Here is a 6,626-nt window from a genome sequence, read left to right on the forward strand (position 1 = left end):
CCAGAGTGCTCCTTGGAGGCCAAGATGGCTAGGCTTCGTCTCTCATACTTTGGACATATTGTCCAGAGGGAACAGTCGCTGGAGAAGGGTGTCATGCGGGGTAAGGTGGAGGGTCAGAGAAAGAGAGGAAGACTCCCAATGAGATGGGTCAGCCAGGTGGCATCATTGATGGCGTCAAGTGTGGCAGCGGCAGTAAGGTTGGCCCAGGATCTGACATTGTTTCGTTCCGCTGTGCATGGGGTCGCTATGAGTCGGTTCCGACTCAATGGCACCTGACAACAACAACAACAAATTGGCAAAGAGGAAGTAAAACACTCCTTATTTGCAGATGATATGATCCTATATGTAGAAAACGCCAAGGACTCAGTAAAAAAAACTATTAGACCTCATCAAAAGATTCAGCAAAGTGTCAGGATATAAGATTAACATATAAAAATTAGTTGTATTTCTCTATAGCAACAGCGATAGTGATGAAAAGGACATTAGGAAAGCAATATCATTTACAATAACCACACAAAGGATGAAATATTTGGAATAAACATGACCAGAGAAACAAAGGACCTATACTTACAAAGCACTACTACAATAAATCAAAAGAGACCTACAGAAGTGGAGGAACATACCATATTCCTGGATTGGAAGACTCAACATCTTGAAGAAACTGACAATACTGCCCAGACCAATTTACACATAAAATTCAATCCCAATCCAGATTCCAACAACATTCTTCAAAGAGATGGAAAGGATGATTACTAATTTTATATGGAAAGACAAGAGACCCAGGATAAACAAAGCACTGCTTAAAAGGAAGAATATAGTTGGGGGTCTCTCACTCTCTGATTTCAAACTTTACTACATGGTTACAGTGGTCAAAACAGCCAATACTGGTACAATGAAAGATACGTTGAACAATGGAACAGAATCGAGAATCCAGAAATTAACCCACCCACATATAGCCAAATGTTTTTAGACAAAGTCCCTAGGCATATTGCATGGGGAAGAGACAGTCTCTTTAACAAATGGTGCTGGCAGAACTGGAAAACGATATGAAAAAAAAAATGAAACAAGACCTTTGCCTCATGCCCTATGCAAAAACAAACTCAACATGGATTAAAGATCTAAATGTGATCCCAAAATTATGAAGAAAATCAATGAAAGAAAGAGGGACAAATGTGAGGGTACTATTTTAAGGCATATACAAACTACCATACAGCTTGAAAAGTGCACAAACAAAAATAGACAAAATAGATGAGTGGGACATACTGAAAATTAAAACTTATGTGCATCAAAAGACTTCACCATAGAGTAAAAAGGGAACCCACAAAACGGGAAAAAATATTTTACAACAACACATCAGATAAGGGACTCAATTAAAAAATATATAGGAAACTACAACACATCCACAAGAAAAAGGCAAATAACTCAATTAAGAAATGGGCACAAGACATGAACAGACACTTCACCAAGAGGAGATCCAGGTAGCCAACAAACATAGAAGAAATGTTCACGCTCACTAGCCATTAGAGAGATGCAAATCAAAACAACAATAAGATATCATCTCACACCAGCAATAACAGCAAAGATTAAAAAAAGTAGAGGACAATAAATGCTGATAGGGATGTGGAGAGAATGGGATACTCCTGCATTGCTGGTGGGACTGCAAAATGGTCCAACCTCTCTGGAAAACAATATGGCGCTTCCTCAGAAGGTTGAAAATAGAAATACCATATGATTCAGCAATTCCTCTACTTGGTATATACCCACAAGAAATATGAGCCATAACATAAGTAGATATATGCACACCAATGTTCATAGCAGCACTATTTACAATAGCAAAAAGATGGAGACAGCCAAAGTGCACATCAACGGAAGAATGGATAAACAAACTGTGATACATACACACAATGGAATATTATGCTACCTTGAAAAATAACAAGGAAGCTGCAAGCCACCACATAGCATGGATGAACATTGAGGGCATTATGTTGAGTGAAATTAGTCAGTCACAAAAGGAGAAATACTGCATAGGACCACTACTGTAAAAGACTAAGAAAAAGAAGTCATACTAAATGGGGTGGGGGTGATTCTTTGCTGGTTGCTGGGATGTGGTGGGTGGGGCGAGGGGAGGGACAGAAAGGAGGAGCACACAGCTGAGAATACACACAGGATAGTTTGGGTGCCCAGGAGGGGAAAACGTACAAAAAGGGAGAGGGGAATGGAAGAACAAATCAGATGGGAAAGCAAGTAGGCAGATTTGCATGGGCTGAGTGGGATAGAGGTAAATAATGATGTATGCACAACCTTGGAAAAACAGGGCTCTGGGATACAGGGATGGAGACATGGTTGGAATGGGGAAAAGGAGGGAAATAATGTTAAGATGCTTGGCTGTCTTTTGAACCTTGGTTTTTCTTACATTACATTATAAAATAGACACAGGAAGGGGAGAGAAAGGAATAGCCAGAATTATCACCATAGAAAGCTTGTAAGTCTGTCTTCTTCCTATAACTGATTGGAATACCTAAAATGGGGCTACAATGTGCCCAGTGAAGCAGGCTACCTGTGGAGCCTCGGCATTACATAATACTAGAGTTGAGATCCTGAACAGCATCCAGAATCTTCAGAGGTGGGAGATTTCCTCTTGAAAGGACAGGCAGACCAGCCAGGAGTGGCTAGCAGCACAGAAAATACTTCTTGAAAAAAAGACCTACAGGAAAATTGCAAAACAATAGAGGCTGGCCAACTGTTTACTATAAGAACAAGCAAGTTGCTCATCCAGGAAACATTAAGTCAAGGGGTTGGGTGCCCTCATAGTGAACCCCCTTCTAAGATTAAGACTCAATGGGAATGCACACTCTGATTGGTAACCACGTTCATCACTAATAATGTAAAGTGAGGGAAAAACAGCAATAAAGCTGCAAGCTAATCCATACAATGTTCAATAGATTCCTGTGAACCCAGGTGGAGATTTGGTTGGCCAAAAGTGTGGTAACACCTGGGGACTCTTGGGCCCATAGTCAGTGATATGGCCACGGAGGACTGGAGTGGAGAGTGAAGTGTACAGCTGATAAGTTATTGTTGTTAAGTGCCGTTGAGTCAGTTCTGACCCATAGCGACCCTGTACAGGGTTTCTGAGGGCATAAGCACAAGAGCACCCACACTTGCAGATGGTACTCACCTGACCTGGCTTCAATGACTTAATGATCAGAGTGCAACTAGAAGAAGAATGAAGAGGAAAAAAAGAGTAATCTAATACAATTTGATGAACTTGACCTACACATATGGATATAGTAGCTCAAAAGAGGGAATGAATCTTTACAGCAAGGATCATTCCCATCCCCTCCATATACAGAGTAGACAGGGATGAACAACTGGGACATTGGCTATGCAAAATGGGGGGATACAAAGACAAGAAGTGACTGGCTTACAAGTTTTCAAGAAAGAGCCTAGATCCAGAGGGCATGGAGGTAGGTAGAATCTACACTGATTAGTATCCAATCTGTCTAGGCTGGACTGATGCAAAGGAGATGTGGAAGGGTCTCTTGTGGTGCAATGGTGAATAATTGTTATCAGGACTGATAGTTAAGGTTGTAAAAGTAAAGGTAGCCATTTTGTGGCAAGAAGGGGAGTGATTAACTTTTCAGTCTAGGAGTGGAGGTCCTTGGGACCATGAAGGGAGAAGAGCAGAGAGCAGGACCCTACCCAGAGAAGCAGGGATCTCTGAGATGGAAGCAGAGATGATGATGTGGCTAGATGAAGCAGCTGGGGACTTTAGACCCAGAGAGGAAGAGGGGCTGTGTGCTTATGACTGGGGTGGTGGGTGGGCTGGGGGAGCAAACTTGTAGGATGTACCCTTTGGATGGTTGATGATGCATGGAGTGGTTATAACCATGGCAATGAAACGATATACGATAGGATGAATGTAAAACTAATGTTCTCCCATGTAAACTATCACATTATTCATAAAAACATTAAAAAATAAAAATAAATAAATAAAACAACCAAAGGGCATACACTGCAAGCCTGCCCCCATTCGCTGGTATACAGCCCTTCTTCCTCTAGGAATCTAGAGTCCCAAGGTGCTCCATCTCTCCATGTCATCATCTTTGCCTCCATCTCTGGTGTCTCTGCTCCTCTGGATAGGGCTCCACACTCCGCTCCCACTCTTCTACCTTAAAGGTCCCAGAGTCCTCTGCTCTTGGACTGTAAGATCAGCCACTCCTCTCTTCTTGCTACAAAACCTCTATCTTTAGAGTTGCAACAATTGCAATCAGTTATGATAACAATTGCTCATTATTGAAATCTAAGAGTCTTATCCCCATCTCTTTTCACCAGAATGAAAAACACTCCTGCATCATCTAGACAGTGAAGATTCTACCTTCCCCATCACCCTCTGAAACTAAACTCCCTCTTGAAAACATGTAAGTCAGGCATTTCGTGTCTTAATAGCTCCCATTTTAGGTAGCTAATGTATAAGTTGTCCATCCCTATCAACCCTGTGTACACAGAAGATGGGAATGATCCTTGCTGTGTAGATTCATTCCATCTTGGTTGATACTTTAAACTACTACATCACAAAGTATGGATCATGTTCATCAAATTTTAGTGAATTAGAAGTGTTTTCTTTATCAAATAAAAAATAAAATAAAAACTTTCTTTTTTTTTCTTGCTCTATTTGAGTTCTGATTATCCAGCCATTGAGGCTAGGTCAGATGGATACTATCTGTAAGTATGGGTGTCTTGTGCATCTCCCCTCAGGTCCTATCAGTGGGACACTTCACTCTCTCTTCTAGCCCTCTGTGGTATGTCCTTGTTCATGTGCTCAGGAGTCCACAGGTCTCCCCATACTTCTGGCCAATCAGGCCTCCCCATACTCTAGGATGACTGGAGTCTATGTAATATAGACTTCTGCTCATCGGACCAATGTGGTCACCTGCAAGACTATATGCCTTCCCATGTATTCCCTTTGAGTTTCAGTGAAGGGATCTGATTGCTTGCATTGATGACTCCTCATTGGACAATTTAACAGGTTTTTTTTTTTTTTTAATGTTTTATTGTGAATTATGTGATAGTTTACATGGGAGAACATTAGCTTTACATTCATCCTATCCTATATTGTTTCATTGCCATGGTTACAACCCCCTCCATGCATCATCAACCAACCAAAAGGTATACCCTGCAAGTCTGCCCCCCAGACATCAGCGCACAGCCCCTTTCCCTCTCTGGGTCTAAAGTCCCCAGCCGCTTCATCTCTCCATGTCATCTTCTCTGCCTCTATCTCTGGCGTCACTGCTTCTATGAGTAAGGTCGGGCTCAGCACTCTTCTCCCTTGATGGTCCCAGGGACCTCCACTCCTAGCCTACAAATTCAACCATGCCCCTCCTTTTGCTACAAAATGTCTACCTTTCATTTCCAATCTTCACAGTCAGTCCTGATAACAATTATTCACTACTGTATCACACAATACCTATCTGTATCTCTTTTCATCAGTCCCAACCAGACTGATTGGATACTACTCAGAGGATATTCCACCCTCCTCCATGCCCTCTGGATCTAGGATTCCTCTTGAATGATTGGAAGCTAGTCACTTCTTGGCTTTGTAGCCCTCCCATTTTGGGTAGCCAATGTCCAAGTTGCCCATCCCTATCTACTCTGTGTATGGAGGGAGTGGGAATAATTCTCACTGTAAAAATTTGTTCCCTCTTTTAAGCTACTGCATCCATAAATGTAGGTCAAGTTCATCAAATTGTATCAGATCATTCTTTTTTTCCTCTTCTTTCTTCTTCTAGTTGAGTTCTGATCATCCAGTCACTGAAGCCAGTTCAAGTGGGTAATATCTGCAAGTGTGGGTGTTCTTATGCATATGCCCGCTCTTCTTATCAGCTGGATGCTTCATTTTCCACTCTAGTACTCTGTGGCTATGTCATTGACTCTGTGCCCAAGAGTAACAGCTTGTTTTAATGGTACTAGCTTTCCTTACCACAGAAGACACAGAAGAAACACAGGACATACTTTTAGAATACTGGGGCAATGTCATGAGCTCTTCTGCAGATAACAACCCTCTTTTTCAGAAATGGTTCTGGCTTGCTAAAGATGTTAATTGCCATCAAGTTGGTTCCAATTCATAGCAACCCTGTATAGGGTTGCAATGAACAGCTACTGACTTTGAACCTCCAAGCTTGTGGTGCTATTTGGCCTTCTAGTCAACTGTCACAGTGCTACAACAGGATACAGAGACTTCCTTAACCCTTGACTAAACCAAACCAACCTTGGCCATAGGACATCAGGCAGTCATGTGATGTGTTCTTCCCTTTATGACTTAGTTGTGTCTGATTCACCAACTCATAAATTTATTTCATTTATTTGTTTCATTTCAAGGATTTCAGTCCCCTTAATGGCGATTATAATAATCAGGTAGAAGTAGTGTATACAACCTGAACCATGAATATGTTTTGGTGGTAGATATAATCCTTCCCATATAAATTTGCCTCATAACCTGCCCTCAGTCACAGCCCAGTGCCTTGAGTTCTCTCACATCCTCTTCATCAGACTAGACAGTGAACAATGTCTGTTTTAAGACAAACCACACATGATTAGCAGCTGGGCTACACCAACACATGTTTTTGTGC

The sequence above is a fragment of the Chrysochloris asiatica genome, unplaced genomic scaffold (assembly GCF_000296735.1).
Source record: "Chrysochloris asiatica unplaced genomic scaffold, ChrAsi1.0 scaffold00482, whole genome shotgun sequence".
In the NCBI taxonomy this organism is placed as follows: Eukaryota; Metazoa; Chordata; class Mammalia; order Afrosoricida; family Chrysochloridae; genus Chrysochloris; species Chrysochloris asiatica.